This window comes from Corvus brachyrhynchos, unplaced genomic scaffold (assembly GCF_000691975.1).
Source record: "Corvus brachyrhynchos isolate BGI_N302 unplaced genomic scaffold, ASM69197v1 scaffold3, whole genome shotgun sequence".
NCBI classification, from domain to species: domain Eukaryota; kingdom Metazoa; phylum Chordata; class Aves; order Passeriformes; family Corvidae; genus Corvus; species Corvus brachyrhynchos.
In genome coordinates this window covers 3,764,051-3,788,983 of record NW_008237619.1, presented here as the reverse complement: position 1 = coordinate 3,788,983, position 24,933 = coordinate 3,764,051, and the positions used below count along the sequence as shown (strand labels likewise).

Sequence of the window (24,933 nt, the reverse complement as noted above, 5' to 3'; positions counted from 1 at the left end):
TTCTGGGTTTAGAGCTGACCTGAGTAATTTTACTGGCTGTAGCCAGATGATAACAGAATTTTCACTTTGAAATTCTAAGTATTTCCAATGGTTACACCTTTCATTTGCCTCTAATTTGAAAGAAATTCTAGTTCTTACATAAACATCTTAAAATAATGGTTAGAAAGTAGACTTATCAATGATTTGGCATTTGATGAGTATACTACTCGAATTTGTTCAATGCAGTTGAAAAGGTGCATGATTTACAGAGTTTTATACCAGTAGGATCAGGACTCTCAGCTGTGGATTATTAAGTAATTGTTGCTTATTGAAGCAAGCTCAGCTATATCTGTCATTACTTCTGTTTGAAATTTTCAGTCACACAAGTGAGATAGATGCTTCGCTTCCATTGCAACTCAGAAGCAGTGGGTCACTTAATGTATGTGAAATAGTTGAAAAAACCGCACGTACCTCTATGTAAATATGATGAAAAAAAATGAGTTTCAGACTTTAAGATGGGAGATCACGTATTACTGTGGTGTCTGTGTTCAACAGTGTTCTTTAAGTGTAGTCCCAGTATGCTGCAAACGTGGACCTTAATGTGGCTTGCAGACAGTTTGCTACTGCTGCATGTTCCGACCACTGCATCAGGGTAAAGTTTGATTCTTAACTTTCTTTATGCACAAAAAGTCAGCGATCATGATAATACCAGGGTTAGAAAGAGTAGTGCAAGTAGCTCATTTTAATTTGGCCACACAGTCACTACAGAAAAAGGCTCTGGAATGTACAGTGACATACATCCCTTTGGGCAGAGGAGTAGCTTTCCAGAGAACTGTGGATGCTGGGGGATGGTGTTTCTCAGCAGTGGCAAATAAATGATCATGACAGATACCTGCTTTGTGGTGTAGTTAAAATTGTTATAGTGAACTGGGAGACTTAGTAAAAATTATTGAATAGTTTGGCTATTGCTGGCAATTGCTGTATAACTCCAGATTAATCACAGTATTACTAGAGGAAACAGAGGTGGCAGGTGAAGAGGACTGCACAGGGCATGTGCGCCTCCAGTGTAAGTATCTTCTTCCAGGAAACCAGGGTCTTCCCTCCCTGTCTGCCAAACCCTGTGTTAAATGCCTCAACTGTTGCTGACTTTGGTTAATTCAGGGACAATTGGAATTGTCCCATCCACCACATTCCCTGCTGAGGTGCTGAGTGCTTTCTCTTCTTCAGGACCAATTTGGGAATGCCGGGCATCACTGGCCTCTGGTAAATGCCCAACTCAAGAAAGAGTCCAGCCAGAAAAACAGGCAAATATGTACTGCCTTTTTAGTAACAAAGCTAAGAGTTCTGTGCCTCCCTCCCAGGTCTGATTTGAGGGATTTTGAGGTCCAGAGATTTGGTTTAAGGGATCTTTTAAAGAAAAAGTGGAAAGATTTTTTTATTATCAACTTTCTGGAAACACCTTACTAAAATGTAACATTTAAAAATGCATATCGATAAAACCTGGCATCATCTCAAATCTTAAGATTATGTCTCTACATGGTTTTGTGGTTACCCAAGTGTGCTTTCAATAAGGCAGAACAAGTATAAGAAGGGGTTTGGCAGTGAGAGCATGGAGCTCTGTGTGTGCTAGTTTAACTTGCATTGAGTAAGGGGAGGTTAGATCATGCAGAGTGGGGCTGGGCTGCTGCACTTAGAGTTCCTGGTACTTGATTAGTTGGTTTAAATGAGGTTGCTGTGACTAGGAGTTACCAAAACTATCGAGTCTCTGGCGCCAGTCACGGACAGTTGGTGCTGACGAGACAAGGGCATGTCCTGGACGTTCCTTCAAGAGGTGAGATCTGGTTAGGCTGCAGTAACAACTCTCCTTGCACTAGGAGGTTGCAAATCCTGTTTATGGATTTGGATTTCTTTTAGAGCACTGGATGTTGAAAACCGTACTTTCTCTTGGGAAATGATTATTCAATTAACTGGGTATTTATTTTGATAATAAGTTTTGTTGTTGTTGAAAGTGAAAACTAGTTGGGGATAAGATCTGCTTATTAAAGGGCTTGTTCTTGGGTTTTATAGGAGTGCGGGAGGCAGGGGAGGATGAGCTTACTGTCTTTGGTGCTCAGGGTAGGATTTTTGCCCTGCTTTTCTGCCCTTCCTTAAAGAAGCTGTCATTGAAAACTAGAGTCCTTGGCAATGTATATGAAATAGGGAAGTGAGCATTAAGGTCTCAGCGCTGAGACCAAGTTACCTGTGTTTATCTAAAGTATCTAGTGTTTGCCAGCCCATTTAGTATCGAGGCTGTGTTTAACATTCTCCCTAACCCTCCCTCCACTCTCTGGTTAAAAAAGTAACATTAAAAAACCTAATAGAACAATTAGAGTGCTGAAGATTTACATAGGTATCTGTTGACAAGGAATTAATGTGTCTTTGTGGCTTATATACTGCATAGGTTTACAAGTGATGCTGTTAAGGTCACAGGCCGTATGTTCGCTCAAGCAGAAGATCAAATTGCAATAGTGGAATCGCTTCGATATAAATGCAAATGTTGGAGAAGATGTTGAACTCGAGCAGATCACATATTACAGCAGTCTCTTCCTCCTAGAGGAGCGCGCTTGCACTCTCAGGTCTTTCCAGCACCAAAGCTAACAGTTGCTTTTGTTCTCCTTCCTTTTCCTGGGCTGTACCAGGCAGGGTCCCAGAGAGCAGCAGTGGTGGTCAGCTAGTTGAGAGATGCAGGGATGCAACCGATGGCTTCTTTAGAGTTTAACAGCAGCCTCTGGGAGTTTTATGGTCTCCTATTGTACCTCTCTGTTGCAGTTCAAAATGCAGTGGTAGAAAAGCAGTGGGTCAGCCCTGCAGCAGCTACATTTCACAGCGGAGGTTTTTGTGTAAATAGCTCTTACTGCTAACCTGTGTTTAACTTAAGGGGTGCAGGACAAGTGCAGGAATAGGAGAGTTTGTATTACTGGCAAGCCAGTGTTGTACCCTGACAAGTATAGTGTTTGTGGCTCTTCTGCATATAGAGCAAGGACACGGTTGGGATCCATAGAGCCTCCTTTGGTAAAGACTAGGCTGTCTTAAACCTTTTCTACCTGTCAGTTAGAAACGAGCAAAAAAAAACCCCAAAAGTGCTTGTATATATTACTGCTGTTACTGTGTTGTATTTATACAGGCAGCTATCTGCATGTAGATTGGAATCGTTCCTTGCATTCATGCTGGAGTGGCAGGAAGAGACCCACCCTCTTCTGTGGTGTCCCACACATGTACTTTAGACTTGAATGCAAGGAACCTGTATGATTTTTCTGGATGAAGAGGTCTGCTGTAATTCTGTGTGCATAAATCAGTACTTCTCATACTGAATTAACTTCTGGTGAGTGAACCTAGAATCTAAAAAGAAAAAAAAAATGGTTTTGGAGGGTTTTTTTTTTGGAGGGGGGAGCTGCATTTTTGAAGTAAAATACGGATTTTGACTTTTGCTAATCTGTTTTGTGTTCTCTTACAGTAAAGTGAAATGTTGCATAGTAAAAACTTCTTTTAACCCTGAGTCCCGCACAAACACTGTGGAGAAAACAACAGACCAGAGGATAAAATAATGCTTTTTTTTTTAATTGAATGAGAAAAAAAGTCGCATTTAGTTTTAGATAATATGCGGACAAAACATAGAGAAACGTGTAGATGAGACCATGTAATAGCCACTGATTCACATGTCTGTCTTTGATGTCAAGTCTTTAGACGGGAGTGGACATCATCACAAATGATGTTTCGCAGATATTTGCTCTGGTATATGAAACAGTAAGCAGCACTTACTACTGGAGATGAAATGACACTTTGTTTTTATTTAAGCGAGTTTGCAGTTTGGAAACTTTGCTTTGCAGAAGCACCTTGAGTTCAGTTTGTTTGCAGTTATTCAGAGGAATTAATTGTTGATAAAACAAAAGAACAGCTAAAGATTGGGTGACATCTCACAAATCCATAGACATAGTTGAAAATTTTACTTTATTTGCTGGATTTTCATGTTGGCTACTGTATTTCTGTGGTGCTTTCATGCTGGCACAACCCCCCCTTTCTCATGCTTCCAGGGAGGAGTCCTCTGTCCTTGCTCACAGCTGTGGTGGCCTTGGCTGGGGCCAGCTCTGCTTCCCAGGGATGATGTGCCAGGCCCGCTGTTTCCAAAATCACCATGTGTGCTGAAGTACCCCTGTGGGCACCCTGGGCAGGGTGGGTGCCCGGGCCCCCTCTGCCCCAGAGGGCAGGGGAGGCTGTGGAGGTGGCAGAGCAGCCATAGGTTAAAGCAGCATAAGGACAGCTAAAGGTCAGGCAGGGTTTGCTTTTAAGTAAAACTGAATGAAAACTATTTCCCTGCTGCTTTTGCTGCCCTGCTCACTTTTCCAGCAAGTGTGTTTATGGAGGAAAATACAACCTGAATATGCCAGGAACGGGATGGCAACCCACCTGCAGGGACCTGACCTCTCCTCCATGCTTGCTCCCTCTCTCACTCGGTGCTGCCACAGAGACTGATCTCATCTCCTGCCGTGGCTGGCACAGCTGCCAGCTGTCCACAGATGCAGACAAAATGTATTTCTTTAGGTCACTTCCCTGTTTTCTGAAGCTTGCCCACTTTGTTCTCCAACTTCTTCCAGAAGCCTACAGAGGTCTGTCAGATTTTTGGACCTTAAATGTAACAGGAAGTCTAAAGGTCACAGATTTCATCCCCAAACAAAGCTAAACTTCAGAATTTTTGCAAAAGTGATTACCAGTGGGATTGAGCTCCAAATACCTGAGCTCTAGTTCTGATGCTCAAGTCTCAACATGGCACTTGATCACTGTCTTAATATACAAATTAGGTGTCCAGCTTGGGCGTTCTAATGTGCAAACTAATACTGAAACCTGAAGAAAATTACAAATGTATCCTGAATGCAGAACTCAAGCTGCTGTAATGGTTTTTCAGCATTTCATTAAAATAAATTTGAAAGTTTTATTTTTATATGTATTGGGGTTTGAATTCAGTGACGTACTTAGTGAATGAGATGTGAAACTGGAGGGCATGTGGGGATTTTTTCCCTGCAGAAAAGATGACAATATTTGGCCCAAACACTAGAGGATTCTGTAAAAACAATTACATGTACTATAAAGGAAATCATTCAAATAAATAGTTGTGTGTAGTGGCTGTTTCTAATTGGGCTTAATGTTTTATCACAATTAGTTTTCCATTTAGGAAGGAGGACAGAAACTATAAAACTTGATGCAAATTAGCAGAGTGAAATGTCTTTCTTTTCAACTGCCCTTTGAGTCTTTGCATGTTTTTTAAGAATATGTTTACAAAATATTGTAGCAGTACATCAAGGAAAAAACAACTGTGTTGTTTTGGAAATCAGAAGTATATGTCCTAATAAATTGTTTCTGATAGAACTAGAAAATAGAGAAGATTATACTAATGGAAGTTTCTTTTTAAAAGTTTGGGTTGCATTTTAACCTCATGAAGAACAGCTGTCATTCTTAAAGCAAAAACTAGACAAAACCCTCCTAATTTTAAGAAACTTTGATACTGAAAATGTATTGGGGTTTTTTTTGCTACAAGTAATACATGATTTTACATTGTGAGAAGTAAAGTTCTGCATCTGTAAATTTGCCAGTAACTTGTTCTCATAATTCTAAAACGGGGGCAACAGTGATAGGATTTTATTCTGCCACATTGCATGTAGTATCTTGAGTACCTTCCACCTATGGCAGAGAAGAACTGGGATTTAACTTCTCAGGATAGCAGTGTGGGGGAGGGGTAAGAAGGGACATCATGCTGCTTGTTGGTAGGATTTTTGGCTTGGGTATTTCGTGCATTATTTAGGTATGACGTTTGTACCTGAAGTTTTTCTGACGCTTGAGATGTGTGGGTGTGTGCAGTAGGTAACAGGGCAGTGGCTTTCTGTGATGGAAATGTGCTGTTAATGTACTGCATAGCTCAGAAAGCACTAGTGTGTACATGTGCATATAGGAAAAGATTTGATACACCTTCTCAGAAGTGCTGAGATCCAGGAATCATAAAAACGGTGATTCTGCTATTCCTGAACACGCAGATTGTTGATGTTTTCTGGAATGTTTTATGAACTAATGTATCTGTTTAGTGTTATATTAATTGTGTGGTATTGCAGTGTTATATAAGCATTGGATTGGGAGATTGCATCCATTTTGAGGTGAATAGTGACTTTGTTTAGATTTAGTAATTAAAATTGTATTTTGTCATGGAATTGGAATAAAATGTGGGGCTTCAGTGCAGATGCTACTTTATTAGTATTGCTGCAATACTCTCTATGTATATGTGAGCACAGTTCTGGTGTTAATTTTACAGGAGGCAAGGTTACAATAGTAGACTGAAATTGCAGATTTGATTGGAGAATTGTTTGGCTGTCTTCACTGGTAGTCACTTCCAGGTTGAGTTTTGGAGTGTTTTAAGCATACTCTCAAGATACTTGTTTGTTTCATCAATTTGTTTGTTTGCTGCTGTATTTCCTTGCTATATAGCAGGAGAATAATCTTGCCTGGCTGAAGGCTGTCAGTGTTACTTTTCCCCTTTCTGTCTTCTTTGACCAGATCTTCTCCATCTTGGTCACTTACTTATTAATTTTAACATTCATAAAGTACCAGAGCAACAAGCCAGGAAAAGTCATCCTGTCATGTCAGTTCAGGACAAAATAGATAAACTGATGGAGTGAGTAAATGTGTGATCAAACCACCTCTGGCTTGGCTTGTTTTAAATACATGTAGAGACAGTTTGGTGCCTAATCTCCACCTGCCGTTAATATAGGGAATGAGACGTGAGAAATTGTCACATAGAAATTTATTTTGACAACTGTAGTTTCAGCAGTACAAAACTTAAAGTTAGTTTTAAAACAGTAACTGCTTGAATGAAGGTGCCTGGACTTGTGAGTGTGTATGAATGAGTTTAAAGCACCAAGAGTGCTTTAACCACACTTGTAGGTGCTTGCTACTTCCTTATGCCTTCTTCTGAAGTAGTTTTTTTGTCGAGTAGCTAAAGGATGATCCCTTCTGACCACGTCAAGCTTTAAAAAAATTTGTATCTCTGCAAGAAAAAAGCTATTATATATATATATATATACGCAATTTAAAGTAGTGGGTTTTCAACTTTTTAAAAATTACTTTAAAAACATTAAAACATTGTCTTGTAGATGATACAGATGCCTGAAAAATGAATGTAAGCCTACCAATGGACTAATCTTCTTAGTTCCATTTGCAGACTTGTAGGAGGTAATGACTGCAGTGTTAGAAACTGCTCATGTACTGCTGTATCTATACTGCAGTTGGAGACCTCTGGACAGCATAATAACACTAGTCAGCAAAGATAATGACACAAGTCTGTCTGGTAGTGTTACGCTCAAACTGTTTCGCTTTGACAAGAATGGTAGCATAACATGACTTTAACAGCCCTGGCTGTGAAATCCTACTGAAATGGTAAACTTCAATTTTAAAATGTACTTGTCAAGGAGACTTAGGAGAGACGAAGGAGCAGAGAGTAATTATTTGAAGTAAGCAGATGCTACTCTAGTTTCTCAAGGAAGTTTCCTGCATAGAAAGGCAGGGTTAAAGAAATGGAGCTTTTTGTACTGAAAACAATGCAATACTTTAGCCTGTCTTTCCAGCTTTTCCTTTGTATGGCATGTCATCTTAAGGATGAAGTGCCTTTAATAATAAAAGATTGAAGTTGGCTGGTAGAGGAGGGTCTTTCAGAATACTTTAAAGTTATTTACAAAATAAATAATAGCAAGTTACTTAAAAAAATGTGAGAAAGTGTTTTATTTTGTTACCAAGTCAAGATAGACTGAAACTTTTGTTGTTAAAGATGTGCTTTAAGTGATTTGTTAGTTAACCTCATAACAATGGTCATAACAATATTTATTTACTTCTAAAAGTACTTTTTTAGAAAAAAAAAAGGTGCTTCTGTTGCTTTCATGGTTGCTGGAATAAATTGTCCTTGTCTGTCATGTAAAGAGGGCCAGAGATTGCTCTTCTATATCTAGTGAAATACTCTCTCAGATGTACCTGAAGTGAAGAAGTAGCGAGGAGGGAGGCTATACTGTGCACTGTACACTGTAGCAACACATACCTGTCCAGTATTGGTCAGGACTAAGAAGTGCCCTTTCAAAACTGAGTATCAAATTGAGAAGCAGGGGGAAAACAGCACTCATTGCTGTAGAATCTCTTCTATACAGCAGGTAGGAAACAGCTTCTCTGAAATACACAGAATAACCCTGAGATTGGTGGTGGGCATGTGAGCTCATTTATCTCAGGTGTTGTGGACTCCCAGAGCTGTGAGTGATGCTGTACAACTGTTGGTTTTGATTTGAAGAGAAGCTCAGGCATTTATCTAGCAATAATAATATCAGAAAACCTTTGGGAGTATCTTTGCTCTTTCTCTTAAGTTGTTTCCTCATAAGAGCTCTTACCTGCATTTTCACTTTGTCTACTGTTGGTCCACAGAGCACCGCAGCACAATATTCCATGCAGGTTCTGTGGTTTCTTGGTTTAAATGCTCATTAAATCTGTTCAGCTGAGTGTGTAAATCACATTTGCAGTTTTGATACAGTTCTGGCTTTAAGCTGTTTGTTTCCTTAGTAAGGAAGCAGCTGTATATCTCTCCAGTGCTAACAGGTTCCCCCAAAAAGAATCATTAAGTTCTCATGGGATTGAAACTAGTGTCTCGGTTTATGATTGAAAAGGGTTAAAGCTGCCAGACTACAGGGACACTAGTGCAGAAATGGCATTGATATTAAGGTGGATAGGATGTGGTGTGTTGCTGTTCATATGCTGGCTGGCCTAGCCTGCATGCTGAGATTTAGGCTGCCTTTAGTCTCCTTGTGGCTATTGTGCTGTTGCTGCAGCACCTGAAGATCGTGCTGCAATGAGGCTTTGCATCCGCTCTGTCGGAGCTGACGGCTCCATCCGAGGAGCTGTAGATAAGGATGTATGTCTGCATCAGTGACCTTCAGCTTACAGCCTGAGGATTCAGGGTAACTGCAGTCACCACAGGTAGGCTGTGAACTGGGAAGCCTTGAGACAAAGGCATGGGTCCTGTCTGTCCACTCCTGGAAATGAAGGCCACAGGCTTTGGAGAGAGGCCAGGAGAGAGGTGTGACTATGTCTCTAGCTCAGTCTGGATTTGTCTGCAGACTGAGTATAGGACATACTTTGAAACAGTATCAAAAAGTGAACAAGCACAGTGAATTTAAAAGGAGTCATTAAATGCTTTCTTAGAAATTGCTGGTTTCATAAGCTGGAATGGAATCTTCCAAATGTGAGTTAGACATGCTACAGGTTCCTATACTGAGCAGACAAGAGAAAATATATGAAAGAAGTGGTAAGAATAAAATTGGTTGGCCACCTTGCCTCTGTTTTCTATTCTCCTGTCAGTATAATGTAGATGCCATCAGATGGGATTTTTGAAAGCGTAGGAACTTTGCTTAAACTGATCTACTGTTCTATTTTGGCCCTGTATCTGCTCTGTACCCACCAGTACAAAACACTCTGCATCTTGCCATACAGAGCTAATGGGGCAAAACATTCAGACCTGAAAAAGGGGAAGACAAGTGTAAAAACCATGCAGTGTTCCACCTCCACGGCCTCATTTAGAAAAGCCTGAAATGCTGGGGGATTGTCTGCTTTTGGCTGAGAGGTAGAGATCAGATCCTGGCTCTGCGAGTGTTAGAAAGATCCACTGCCATGCTGTTTCCTGTTACAGATGTTAATTACTATTTTGAAACACTGGCTGATGGCTCTCATGGTAGTCAGTCCACCCTCCCTTGTATTTTTTTTGGCTTTGTTTTCCAAGCTCACGTTTGTTTAGAATGTTACATATCACTGTTTTCTGTGGGGTTTTGTAACGCTTGTCCTCATAATGCACACCAGCCTTGCTGCTGAGGAATGTGGGGGACAGGCAAGCAGCAGAAGCAGCCCGACCCTTGCAGCGGCCAGGACTGCAGCGTGTCCGTCTCTGCAGGAGCAGAGGCAGCCTTCCTGGGGGAGCCAGCTCCTGCGCGGAGCGAGCTTCCCTGGCCTGCCTTCTCGTGGGAAGGGCAGCCCTGTGGAGGTAGAGAAAGTTCTTACAGCGTGGGAGATGCTGTCGTCGAGGTTAAGCCCTCCTTGGAGTCAGTTTGAATTTTAGCATGAAAAGCCTCTGAGTTCTTGAAGCTATTTTCCTAAAGAATCCTCCCTCCCCCCCCTTTTCTTTTAAACTTCATCAGAAGAATTTAATTTCGCACTAGACACGGCAGTTCAGTCTTTTAGAAGGTCCCATCATCTGTTGCTTTTAGCACGCCGGAGGAGTTCCCCGCAGTTGCAGGGCAGGAGCGTTGAGTCCGTCCTGCAGGACGTGCCCCTTCAAACCAGCTCACGCGTGACAGGGGGCTCGGCGCCCCGGCAGCCCTCACCCCGGGCCGGGGCGAGCAGGGAAGCATCCGGGGCGAGCAGGGAAGCACCCAGGGCCGCTGTGGGGCCGTTTTTTTTGTCAGCCCCGGCGCTGGTATTTCAGTAATGCGGGGCTGGTTGGTCATACTGCCAAAGCCAGGCTTTAAGCAGCGAGTCTTGCTCCACTTTTCCTCGCTCCGTGCCTCTGCTCCGCCCCGTCCGTGCTCCCCGCGCTGCTGAGATCAGCTTCCTGCTTTTCGTTTCCCTCGGAACAGCGCTGTTACTCCTCCCCCGAAAGTTATTTTCATCGGTCCGGAGTTAATTTCTGTGTGTGGCTGCGGGCTCTGTTTGTGACAGGCGAAAGCCGGGCTGGAGAAGCGGTGTCACGGTGGTCGTGTTGCGTTGCAGCGCACCAGGGCTGTAGGCAGGATGGCAGAGTGCTGCGCCGAAAACACTCGTGTGCCAGCTCTGTGACCGGGAAGGCAGAGGAGGTGAGTGCCGCTTTTACCTCGCGTGGGTCCGGGCAGCTGTTGGAGGAGGAACCAAGAGTCACAACCTGCCCAGGCTCAATAACAAGGAAGGAGCAATTATGTTGTTATGATCTCTGATTAGATGGTTTTGCTCCTACTAATACGGTAATGGAGTATACTCAGGAAATGATGTATTTTGCTGTAGCAAAGATCTGTAGTCAATGAAAGGTTATAGCTTGTAAATTTCGGGGTTTTTTTCATTGAAAAGTATAAATAGATATGACACAAATACAGCCATAAAGGACAGATGATAAAGGTAACGTTTACTCTAAACAACTTTAAAAATCCACTCTTGTTTCAGAACTTCTAGATGGATTGAGTAATGCAAGAGAAGAGACTTTACAGTGGTTTAGTAGTTGTGGATCTACATCAGTGTGATGTATTTGAGGGAGTGATGTGATGTTAAAACATAGAAATAAAATTATAGACATGACAAGGAGAAAGTACTCTTTATACCAAGCATCCCTCAAAAAGGAAGCCAGGTTGGTTGAGAGAAAACAGTGTTTGGAATAATCTCAGTTGAAACAAATGGGCAACTTCTATGGAAAGGTGCCTTCTTACATTGTTGCATTGGGGTTTATTAATTATTTTTCTTTATGGACTGAAGAATGTAAATATCACAGGTTCATTAATCAATTTTCAGCTTTTTAAACAGATGAGCACCATTCTCCGTATTCCCTCTAATGGAGTTCTGAAATTGCTAATACGTAACTGGTGGTAGGTTATACAAATACTTTGTGTTGTCATATTCTGCTTATGGTGTCTTTTTATTACTGCCTGTTAACAGTCAGATTAATGGGACAGCTTTGTTTGCTCTGCCTGTGATGGCCTGAGTGATTTTGCAGAGGACTCTTCATGGGAAGCCACTCAAACACGCAGCTGTGGTGGGCCAGCCTGGCATTGGAAGCTGCCACTGCAGCTACAGGGCACTGCTGCAGGTCTGAGCTACTGCCCAGGTAACAGGGGACAGTAGAAACAAATCAAAGATCTTGATCAGGATCATGTGAGGCCTAACCAGAATTGCTTGTGCTCTTGATGCACACAAGAGTGTGTAGTGAGTAGCTGTTTTCTGTGCTGACAAGTTTAATTTACTGATAGTTCTATTAAATGAAAGATGTAGACCCTTGTAGTACTTCTTACAGTGAAGTTCTCCAGTAGCTTTGCTGAAAGAAGTTCTGGAGAAACACTTACTTTAAAGTTTGATGCATTTTGGTGAAAGATGAGAGAGGTACAGTAAATTAGAAATTGGGGGTTGATTTCTGGTTATATTTTTGGTTATGACTGACTTCCCATTTTTCCTTGGTGGAATTTAGCTTTGCTTCTTTCCAGCAGCCTTCTTGTACTTTAAGGGGGCTCTCAAGAAGGCTGGAGACGGACTTTTCACAAAGGCATGTAGTGATAGAACAAGGGAGCAAGCATGGCCTTAAGGTGAAGAAGGATAGGTTTAGATTAGGTATTAGGAAGAAATGCTTCTCTGTGAGGGTGTTGAGGCACTGGAACAGGTTGCCCTGAGATGTTGTACACCCTCCATCCCTGGAGGTGTTCAAGAGCAGGTGAGATGGGGCTCTGAGGAACATAGTCTGGTTGAAGGTGGGGGGTTGAAGCCAGATGATCTTCCAGATCCCTTCCAACCCCAACCATTCTGTGATTTTATGCTTCTGTGATTCTTGTAAGTTTCAGGGCAAGCAGAAGTCATAAGGGTGTTGTATGCTTGGCTCACACTTACTGCTTGCCATTGAACAGCTTTGAAGTAAAGGTGTAAGGCCAAAATAAAAACAACAAACGACTTTTATAGCCCAGTCTGTAGCTTCCACTTGAGTATTGGTGGAGGAGCATTGTATAGGAAGTAATAATAAAACTTCCAGTCATGTGTGGCCTTGCGTCTTTTGTATTTATTTTCGTGTGCTGGGTATACTACACTGCGTGGTTTTGCCTCTATGCAATCTCTAAATTCATTGCTGCTAAATCTACTTCTTGGTATAGACTTGTGCTCAAGAAATTAACCCTGTGTTATGTCATTATTCTGAGGGATAAAACAGTAGCTAAATACATTTTATGTGCTGTGCGCATTTTATCAGTGTGTTAAAGAGACAACACAAGCCTGTTTGCTTCAGTGTGTATAATGTAAAGATAATTCTACATGCTAGTGTCTTCACAAGGAATGTGTGGTAAATGTGCTTGTGCTGTAGATGCAAATGTATTTCCTATGTGGGCCCAAGTATCAACCCTTATTTGCCAAAGTTACTGCCTTCTCGCTTGCATTCTGCCAGTAAAGAAACTCTGTAGCACTAAGTACCTGGGCATGACGTGAAGTGTTTAAGCCCAACAGCTGTTGGACTTCTGTGCTATTTTATTCCGTTTGTACCTATTTTCAACATTTCAGTTATAATTGATAGGAGGCTGCTGTAAAAAATCCAACCTGTATCAATAAAGGGTTCCTACCAGTGGCTCTACATTTGGTTCTTACAACTGATTTTCCTCCTTCACTGACAGCTGGAGTCAAAGCATTTGCTGCTTCTTGTCATATTTTGGCAACCTGGTTTTCTCTTAACTTGTAGAAATTTGTTAGTGTATTTTGGAGTCCACCAAAAGGGGATGAGAAGTTGTGTCTGAAAGCTGGATACTTCTTCATTGGCGAGATCACAAGGGTACTAGTAAGTGCTCTTTATTTGTAGGCATGAAGAGAAGAATGAAGGGTACGGGTCCCAGAGTATTTTTTTTCACCTTCAACATGGGTAATGTTGTCGTGTCTTCATCGTAGATAGGAGATACAGACATTATTTGAATGACAGCTCCCTGACTAAGAAGTGGAATAAAACTTAATTGACAGAAGTGACAGTGAATCACCATATTTAAATGGCAGCACTGTTACTAGAAGAAGCAGTCCAAGCCTCAGACACTTGCATCTTACCTCATGGGGCCACACTAGTGTTTTTGCTGTATAATGAGCAAGACTGGAATAATGATCATAGCGAAATTGTTATTATTAGCTTAACTCTTTCTGCCTAAAGATAGGACTGACCATGACTGGGTAGATCATCTGATGTGTTGTGAATCAGACTTATGAACTGAACAGCTCTAAAAAGGGGTCCAGGAGTGCATAGTAGAAGCAGGACAGGGGACAGGACTCCTTTTGGTTTCAGAGCTGACCTATGCTTACTGCTTGTCAAGCTAGAGCCTTGAGGGCAGGCTAAGTAAAATGCAAGAGGAGGAGGATGTACCTCCAGAAACAGAGCACTGCTGTCTATTTTTTCTGCTAGGGACTTCTATGTATCTTTTGTACATGGTTTTGCAGTCTAGATAGTTTCCAGAGCAGATAGCATCAGTTAGTTACTGATGCTGAAGATAACATGTCTTAATTATAATGCTGCTTATATCTTTCTCCTGTGATACTTTCTGAAGTAGATCCCCTTTCCTTGCATAGCTTGCTTCCACAGGACGCAGCACAACATGTTACATGGCAGGCTGTTCTTAAAAATTGCATGGGGCTTTCAGTGAGTGTGTTGATAGGTGATTTTAGCAAGATAGCTCTATCACTGTGCAGAATGCCAGTTTACTACAGATTCAAGGTGCCAGTTCAGTTTTTAAGTCTGGAGTTGGTGCTGTAAAGTGTTAATTTCATCAGTTACTCTTGAGATTTTCACTAGTGGTGGACTACCTGAGAAAGAGATGATAGCTTCTCTTCCAGTGGCCTGTAAGAAGAGTACGTTTCTCTGGCCAATATTCTAAATTTTTTTGTTTGTTTTTTTTTAACTAGCAGGGCGATTTTAGTTGCTTGTGTGAGATTTGTGGAGTTCAGGAAGTTATTGTTAGCAGTTTTCAAGCTTTTGTCATGTGTCAGGTGCTGGCAAAACCAACAGCAGGTATTCAGCATGCATTCACTGGGGCTGTGTTTTGGATAGGGAGGTTGAATGTTACATCCCAAGGTAAAGTTCCTGTTCTGAGATTTGCTAATGTAGACCTGTGCATTTTGTTTGGAGCCTTGTTACCTTCTCTGAGACTTCATGCAAGTACAGAAATCCATGCTGGTGGATATTGACAAGGGATAAAAGGATCAGTGTTTACTTTGCTTGGAAATTGCTCAGATGTTAGAGTTGAAAATGTCACCTCTGCTCCTTCCCTTGCCCTGTGAAAATAAACTGAAAGCCGTAGAAAAATGTGGCATATTCAGTCTTCAGATTTTTGAGTAATATTTTAGAGTACCTTAAGCTACAAAATTATACTGTTTAATGAAAACTTTATGCAAAACAAAAATCGTATTTGTAGGAGAGTGACAAGAGGAATGATAGTTTCAGGAGGAGAAAGAAAACTTACTTGAATGTCCCTGTCAAGCTTGCACAGCTTTTATAAAGCCAAAAGAACTGAAGCAACTACCTAGAAACACAAACATGACAAAAAATGATAAAATTCGGCAACTTGGTTTGATTGTATCTTTCTTTTAGAGGGAAAAATAAAATTCTCTCTTTTGCTGTAAATGGAGAAGGTACTTATTAAGAGTAAACCACAAAAATAATGCTTTCTTTGGTATCCAAGTTATGGCAGAGTATGAGGGACCTCGAGAATTGATGCAGCTGGGCCATGACCGTGGCTCTGGGAGTTCACAGCTTCTGCTGGTGAGGACACAGGGGGTGCTGCCCCTGCTGCAGCACCTTCTAACAGTGCTATGTCCACCCTCCTCATGGATGTGGTCTAACAGCAGCAGCTTGGATCATTCTCCTTGGACTTCTGTGTGGGATAATGCTGGAAGAACCTTGCCGGGAGGCACGGTCACAGCAGCGGAGGGACTTTGCAGGGAGCTGGGGTCATGTGCTGCTTTGGGACCGTCTTCCCTGATGGCCAGCTAGCCTGAGCTGAAACCCTGGCAGCATCTGAGATTCTTCAGATGTAGAACTTGAGTATGGAAGGGCATGGCTTTTGTAATACTTAACAGGGTACTTCTTTTTTCAAAAGCAGTCACAGAAGGTGCTGCCAGAAAAACCTGTGCATTTCAGCTGAAGATGAGCAGGATCGTGCTGCAGGGGAAAGCTGCTCAAAATGTATTCCTCCCTTTTTATCTGTTAGTCCAGTACTGTACAGTAAAATGCTTTTTTCAGGAAGTTAAAATACTTTCAAATTAAAGGGTTATCTTTATGCAGATGTTCAAACAAAATACTTTTTTCCCAAACTAATTAAAAAGTTAAACTGTCTTTAGAAATCAAAATAATTTGAGTTTTCCTGTTCTCAGCTATCTACAAGAATGTATGGGGTTGTTTTTAAATTTAAAATTGTAGTAATGTAGCTGTAAGTGTTCTGTACTTGACTAAATTACTTTCTTTTTGTAACTGATGCTGCCCCTTGAGGCTTGTTAATATATGGAGTAACTTGTAAGTAGCAGTCAGGTGTGTAAACACCTGGAAGTTCTTTGGGTAAAGAGGCAGGCAAGTTCCACATGGGCCTATTGTGCATTGACAAAATCTCAGTAAGAAGAATTTTGGTGGAACTCACTCAAGAAGCAGGTTCTTGCTAGTCAGGAGCAGTAAAGAGTTACTAGAATTCAGGTATTTCCTTCTCGCTTCAAGGCTCCGAAAAGGCAGGCAGCTAGCCAGGCCCCATTTGAAAAAACCTGTGGTATATTCTAACAACACAACTGAGGCCTTCCCATCTGCAGCAGTTCTCATGGTTTATTTAATAAATAATTGAATAAATTACCAGGAATAAGACTCTGGTAGAGCTTTTCTGAATCAGATGCTGGGCTTTCACCAAATGTCTGACTTGAGTCCCTGCTCTGTGAATTCTGAATTTGCACCTCGAAATGTTTGCTGCAGGTACTGACATCTGCTTTCTGGTGGACCTCTAGTGAGACAAGGGATCCAAATTGATGTGTTGAGGTGGTGGTTAGGCAGAGGAAAAATAGGTACTTTCCGGGTGAGCTTTCATAAGAAGCAAATATATTCTAAATATTATCATCAGTTTTACACTGTTGCTTGTTCTAAATTTTCTGCAGTATGAGTTGACAAATGCACATAAAAGCAGATAAATCCTTTGCTATTGGCAGTTCTAAGAGGTATTTCAGCTTGTCCTGCAGGTCCTTAGAGAAAGGCATCTTCAGTTGACTGATAACTCTTTAGCACATTTCTGCTGAGTAATTAAGGTGCAAATAGAGGCTGTGGAGACACTTAGGCTTCAGTCAGTAATGTGTTTGTTTCAAGATGGTCAGCCTCCTTGATTTATACCTAGAAATAATTAATTGAACATTGTGCCATCTCTTGAAGATGGTTAAGGAGCATAATGTGCTCCCTTTGTCAAACCTGGTGGGGGAGCAAGGGGGCAGGCAGCTACCCAGCTAACCAAAGTTCCCAGGTAGTCTGTGGTAAGACCTCTAGAAAAGGCATATTATGGCTCTCTTTTGAGGTGATAGAAGCCTGGTCAATATCATAAACCATTTATCAAACGGGAGTATGCCAACCTAGGTATTTGCAGCACTAACAAAGTACATGTGTTGTACGAAGTACCATGCTTTGGCTGATCTGCATATTAAGAGGCAATAGAAGGTTCAGAAGGAGCTTCTCATTTTAATTTTAATGCGCAGAGAGAGGGGTTTAGAGTGGCTGTGATATTTTGCAATTTCTCGTGTTTTTAAGTCTGCCACTAATTTTTTTTTTCTGCACGGCACCTTTGCAAAACAGGCCTACTGTGTGGTGTTCACTTTTATCTTGCATGTGCCTGCAGAAAAGTATGTATAGATACTTACATATGTATGTGTACATATGAATATGTATGGCATAGGAAAACTTTGTGCATCTTCGCTGTAGTAACAGGACAAAATGAGCTTTGGTGGCCATTCCTGATGCTCATTCACTCTTGTGTTCTCTGAAAACATGGTGTGAGACAGTGCAATGTGGCTTGGCCTAACACAGTAGACATGAGTAGACCTCTGCTACTGTGTGCTACTCATTTCATTGGTGACATTTTTTGGCATGCTATTTTAGGCCAGTAGTGAACCCTCTCTTTCATTGCTGTTACCAGAGTATCTTATTTTTAAAATACATAGATAAAAAAAACAAAATTAGCGTGAGTTAAATTTGTATCTAAATAAAGATTTAAATAAAGTCAATGTTAAATAAAATCTTAAGAGTGGCCTTGCCTTTCATATGATTCTGGCCAGTTAAGGCTGCAAAATACTATTTTTATTGACAATACAAATTAGGCCTGTTTAAGAACTAGAGAAATAGATCTGGGGAGTGCCTGTACAAACATCTTGAGCACTGCAGAACTGTTTTCTCACTTGCAAACACCTCTGCGACTGGACCGCTGTGGAGGGAGTAGCAAGAAACAGCTCTTGGTGATTTACTGACCTAAAAGGATAAGGTGTCCCTCATCTTGGAGAAATACTTGTGATTTAGAGTCAGTCTTTGTGCAGGTCCTCCACATAGGGCGAATCTGACCAATACTTAATTAGTTAGACATGTGAAGGAAGGTGGAGGTGTTGTCCGCTGGGATCAGAGGGTGGCTGAGCTGAATACTAGCTTTAAACATCACTTAGCTGCTGCTCGTGCCCTCACCATTTTGAAGGAATCTTCTCTGTACTTAATTCTGACATTACGGCTTACAAGGGTCATTTTTCTTTCTTTCATGTCTTGGTATAGTTGTGGTACCGCTGTTTTCCACCTTCAACTGCAGCTTGAAATATGTTGGGCCTCCTTAACTGTACTAGAGTGATAATTTGCACTTTTATAGCATTTTTCACTTGCTTTACCCAACTGATGTATAGGATTGATGGAAAAAGCTAGGTGGCACCTTTGTGACTGAGGTAGGTAGAATATCTGAATCACAGGGAGGTTAAGCATGAATTTAAGGAAGTCTTTTGGCTTCCTTGAAAGGTTTGGAGAACCTATAGTTCCTTGTTTTGGGGATGGGGTGGGGAAGCTGCTGCTGCTGGGATTAAGTTATAGATGTTAAACCGCATGGTGGGTGTAAGGGGGCATATTATAAAATGGTGTGGAAGTTTTGTGTGTGTGATGATTAACACCTGACACTCACCGTATTAGATTCACCTCTGATCAACAGTGCAAACATCTAAAAATATATGCAAATAGCAGTCTCTACGCTGGGAAAGAAGAATAGCAACATGTTCTTCCAGAGTCTGGCATTAGTGTGGCAGCAAACTGATTTCCAGGAACAAAAAGAAACGCTTTGGACAATCTTGCCTAAGGTGTGTTCCGGTGCCTGCAGTTCAGTCACTCAACAGGTAACACAGATTAACACAGAGTAAAAAAAATGGATCTGAGTTTGTTTTAAAACTAAGGTGTTGATAGGAAAAATCAGTACCAATTTTTCACTTTCTTATATAGTTGAAATGGCCATTCTTTTGAAGAATGAATATTTGATGCTTTCATATAAAATTATATTGCTTAAATTTCTGGAGCTTACCTGGCTGGAGGGGTTGTACAGAGAACTGATAGTGCATTACAAATATTTATGACGCTTAGTAAGATTTTTATAGATGTTAATACTGTTTATCAAAGTGTTATTTTAACTCATACGTCAGATACCTGCTTAATATATTGTGGTTCTGTCTTTTGCATGTTGTTAGGCAGATGGTTCTTCCATGAGTGAGAGACCTTACCTAAATACCCCTGTGCTTTGTCCAAGCCTACTCAGCGGGTCTGTGGTAGAGGAGGGATGTGGGCCAAGGAGGATCCCTTGGCTTGCCATGCTGCTGCTTAGCAGTTTAATCCATGTCACTTGAACTGATGCTTTCCAGGGGTAGTGACATTACTCAGAAAAGGTTTGCCCACCCCTGAAGAGGAAGAGAGGCAGCTACATAAGGGTTAGAAACAGCACAGCCGTGTCTACTCCCAGGCATGTTTAAGGAGAGGACTTGATTTTGGCCTTGACATGGGCTGGGAAACTAACATCTAAGGCACGCTAAGGAACATGAACAGGGAACATGATGAACGAGGTTGCAAGGACCATGTCACGGTTCAGATACTGGACCTGCAGTGGACCCTTGTCAGTGCTGAGTGTGCTTTAAGGGGTAAAAAACCTTGTCTTGCCCTGGCAGCCGGACTGCAGAAGCTGGTGAGACTGCAGGAATTGTTTGTGGCCACTAGATGACTCCTTCAGCCTGCCGGTGGATAAACTCAGAGCTGAAAAAAAGTCTGAAGAGCTGATGCGGGAAGGAGGGGCTGTTCTGTGTCCATTCTGACTGAGGTGCACCTAAATAAACGGGTTATGTATCTCCCAACTGATGGAAACGTTAACGTGGTTTTTAGTTTGATTTGAAGTAGTTCAGGGTAATAAAACTCTATGGATCACTAATTTGGGATGGTTTTTATAAGTTTGCATTTTCAAAACAAAGGTCCTAACCTCTGTAAGGTCAGGCCGGATTCACTGAGGCAGTGAACATGTGAATGAATAAGCTAATTTTACAAGTTGTACTGCTTGCTGACTAGACTGCTAGTGACACCTGGGTTTGTGAGAGGCTCTGCCTGCTACTTTGCAAGCTTTCATGAAAGAAAACTCATGGAAAACTCCATCCAAACGAGCAGCAGCATAATGCTATCTTTGCTTCTTCTTTGCATCTTGTAGATGGGCAAGACAAATCCTGTTAGGCCAGGAAATACGTAAACAGACTCTACTGAAGTTAAAGCCTAGACAGAATTCCCACAAACTGGCTACAAATTTCATTGTGTATGTAGAGGGTCCACTCACCTTACGATGCTCAGGATCAAACAATCTTCCTGTCATTTAGAGAGTGCAAACAATGCTTTAGTTTCATAAACATTTATCTGGCAATGTCTGTACTAAGTGTGTAGTCCCTTTATCAAGGTAGTTAGGTGATGAGGTGGTTTTGATGTTGCTCCATGTGTTTCCTCACATCCGTTTTTATTTCTGAGATGTAATAATGAATCATTAGTTGCCATTAAATGTGACCAATTCCTGGTGCAGGGTATGTGCTGGATAAAACAACAGTGCCCATGGCTAATTTTTTTTTTAATTCAAAATTGCTTTTGTAAGCCAGAAATCCTATGGCAATGAGACTTGGCCCTGAACTGTGGCTTGATCTGTAAAGGTTTTTTATTACTCTTTAAAGCTGTGAAGTCTGAGTGCTTCAGTGTTTGTGGTAAGCATAGTAGTAGTAGTCTTGTTTTTAAACTTAATACATGGTGGGAGTGTCATGTTTGGAAGTTTTCTTCAGCTAAAATTCCCCCTTTTCTCTCTTGAAGACATAAGACCTGTTGGTAAGTCCAAAACCTCTTCTGAATTAGCTTCCAAAAATGCAATTCTGGATTGAGTCTTTAACAAACCAGGACTAGAATTCTCTTGACGCAAACTGTATCTCTTTTGAGGGTTATGTTTACCCAGTGGCATATCGGGGTTAGTTCTTTGGATGTGTCACAATGATACAAAAGCAGCTGTTCTATGAGATTTCCAGTTACTTTCTATTTATGCGTGTAGGATATGTATGTAATGCAGTTCTTTGTATGAATGTATGCAAACATCCCTTGTCTCTTGGCATTCCAAATACGCATACCTTGACGCATGTGCACAGGCATCCTTCCCTTCCTCCCTACCTTGTTTTCTGCCCCAAGACCCTTTTTTCAGATTGTTTAAAAGCCATGATACAGCAATCTTGTAATGGTCTAAAGGGAAACTGCATAACCTGTAATTTAGACTAATCATTTGTAAATAAACTATGACAGAACCGATGAGGAGAAATACTGAAAAAAACTGGTTTTTGGCGTTTTCTTAAATACTTTCCATCTGTCTTGTTGCTGTGTCATTATTTTGTTACACTAAGTGTTTTGTGAGATTTCCATGTTTTTATCTGTTTACTTAAAAGCTGTGGTTCTAAGGAGATGCTTTGCTTGATTTAATTGAAAGGTCAAGAAAGATCCAGGGGCAAGGCCAGGAGTAAACCTAATGACCATCTAAAACTTAAAGTTACTTGGTTTGGGTGTGTTCTATGTGTTGGTTTCTTATGTGCTGCAAGAGAAAATAAAATTGTGCTCCACCATGTTAATATCAGGCTAATAAAATGTAAAGAAAAAATTAAAGAAAAAACCCTCTAAATCTGTAGTTCCCATTAGATTCTCGCTCTGAAAAGTATTTTATTGTTGGATTTATGCTTTTTCTGCTGCTGTCAGTGATGGTTGTAGATATGAATAGAATGCAGCATGTGTAGCATGGATCAAAGTGAGGTGAATGAGCTGAATTGGAAATCTACCATGCTTGAGCTAAGCTGGCAGTGGAAAGGACATGAGTGGCTTAATTTTATTTAGAGCTGTGTAAAGGGAGAGGCATTTGTGTGTGTGTGTGGGTGGGTCCTATCTCCCCCAGCCTCTGCCTTGTCCTTCTTGTTCTCCTGGGCCCCAAGTGACATGCTGGGATGTACAGGTTATCAGTTCTGAGCACATCTGGCATTTCAGGAATTAGCTGGGCTGCTGCAGCGGTTGGGAGCACAAGGGATGGTGGCATATTTTATGTTCAGCTTCCTCTCTGAAGTGGCTGAGCTGAGTCAAGCAGCAGGGAAAAGGCTGAGCGAGGCACCTCCCTGCAGACTGCTCAGTGTGCTTGCCTGCCTGCCTGCCCTGTTCACTGACTGTGATCTGGTGATGGAATAGCCAGTCTCCTTTAAAATTTCTTTGTGGCAGCCCTTAGCATAGTCAGTGTTCAGAATGGTTAATAGATATACTTCAAAGTGTTACGTCTGTTGTAAAAGGACCCCAGGAATGGAGTACTGAGAATGGTCAGGCAGAGACAGATAATGAACACTGCATTGTGTTTATTTAGGGAAGGAAAAAAAGAAAACCGAAACTCAAACTCTCTCAGAGTCTGAGAAACTTGTGAATGAAGAGAATTCGGTTTGAGACAAGGTCGTGTGGCAATTTTACTTAAGCAAGTCACTGCATTTAGGATTAAGAAGGAAAGCTTCGGATATTTCTTACCCACTCCTAACAGTTTTCACTTCAAATACAAGCATTTGATTATGGAGCAAGATTTAATTGGGAACTTGAAATCCTGTTGAGGACTGTTTGCAGAAAGTTTGTCTTTTTCATTTATGCATTGAATTACATAACTGTAAACTGAATGTGTCTTAAAACAAGAGCTCCTTAAACTTCTAATCTGTCCTGCAAAACCCCAGGATATTTTCATCCCCTAACATTGTATTTTGCAAAGGTTTATACCTTTATACCTATATTACCATCATCTGAAGCACAGGGAACATTGCACTAGTGCTCTCATGAAGTTTCTGTTACCTGGAGTCTTTCCCAGCATCAGTTTTAGAAGTCAGGTTTCGTTTCCTAGTGCCAATATTGACACAGTTGTGATTCGGGCGTATTTAGTGTTCACTCTGAAGAGGGTATATTCTTTGATGTGCATCCAGAAAATTGTTTTGCTGTGGGTGGGATTTCTATTGTACATGGGCACCGGGGTTCCCTCTAGGATTAGATTTCCTCATCCTCGCAAAGCTGCTTTGAGAAGAATGCTTTTTGTACTGCTGGGAATTGGATTTGGCATAAAAGCCTGTTCCAGAGCATTGTGTTCCAACTGCATAGGCCACCCAACAGTGCACAGGGATCCCCCCAGCCATGGTGACTGAACTCCTGCTATCTTCTTTACCCTTCCTGACTCTCAGAACGGGAAACCTGTGGGAAAAGACTGCTGAAATGAAGTTGTTAGTACTAGTACCTCATTTTAGTGCTAATTTCACTGGTTTATTGGGAATCTTCTGAAGTCAGTCGTAATCTCAGTTTGTCTCCTTTCCAGCATTGTATTTCCAGGTAATTTGCCACTTAACAGTCTATTCATGGGTTGTGCCAATGCATCATGCTGGATAAGATGACACATCATTTTTTGCATGTGAATTAAGGAGAGGCTAAAGAATCTTTGTTTATTTAATAGGGCTTGGTTCCCTAACTGAGTTGTGGCAGAAACTGCATGAGGTGGTACTAGAGACCTAAAAGTAACACCTCACACTGGCCAAGCCCTTCGAGAGCAGCTGAAAGTTGTAGATCAAGTCTCCAAAGAGATGGACTATCTGTGGCAGAGCTTTTACAGCCTGAGATGGGCAGATCCTGTGTGAAAGTGGGATGCCGATGGTAACTAGTTGAAACTTATTCTGGATTTCTGAAGTGTTACTGTTTTTCCCTCTCAGTTGTAAAGAAGCATCAAACCAGACTTCTAATACAGTGGTAGATATTTATTTGTTTATAATAGCCATTACATCCAGGTAATTTTCAGGTTATCTCTGTTTATCTTGTGGTATATTTCTGCATCAAGCACTTGCTTTAATTTGATAGAGATCTGTAGCACCTCAGTTTGTGATAGACTACAGAGCAAGATCCATAGATGTGATTGCACAAACCTGTTAGGTGCTATTAATTACAAATTTTTTTAAAAAACTAACCCAAAACTAAAGAAAACTAGCACCACAAAACCAACCCCCCCAAACAGCCAACAATTGAATATTCATAATTTTGTGTATACAATGGTTTTCCAGTCATCCTTGATGTTCTGCTGTTGGCTATCTATACTGCTAGAATGGGTAAAAAAAATACTGAATAGTTGTTCTTTACATTGGATTGTTGTATTATTATTTTTTCACAACACCTGAATATTACTGCAGTTGCTTTAAAAATGTGGTAACAATACATTAGTTATTATGTGAAAACCATCTAAATTACATTTATACGAAGTTTGAGACTCAAAGTATGCTCTTACTTTGTCTATTAGACATGTACATACACAGATCAGGCATAATAAGGAAATCCAGGCTTGAAGAGCTGTCTTTATGCCACTTTTTCCTACACCGGTGTAGGCACAAGGACTGAAATTGGGGTTTGGAGTGATTGAGCAGTCCCACATTCAGTTATTTCATTTTCTGATAAAACTTTATAAAAAATTGTCATTATTTTAAAAAGTTCAAGTAATAACAAGATATTTGCGTCTTTTCTTCCCACCCCCACAAAAACTGTTTCAGCATTCTGATAAGGTCTGTAACTCCATGATTACATAGCACTGGGGAATGAAGGAA

At 41.1% G+C, this 24,933-nt stretch overlaps 1 protein-coding gene across 19 annotated transcripts in view; it reads left to right on the top strand.

Annotated features, from left to right (window-relative positions):
• Nucleotides 1–24,933, top strand: part of BBX (BBX, HMG-box containing) — a 138,196-nt gene that overhangs the window by 20,191 nt on the left and 93,072 nt on the right. The window contains exon 1 of one of the 19 annotated variants that reach the window (XM_017731825.1): nucleotides 10,700–10,874. The exons of the other annotated variants lie outside the window; for them this stretch is intronic. The gene's annotated coding sequence lies outside the window, so the exon portion shown is untranslated. Of the gene's footprint in view, nucleotides 1–10,699; nucleotides 10,875–24,933 lie in introns of those variants that run through there. 19 annotated transcript variants of the gene reach the window in all.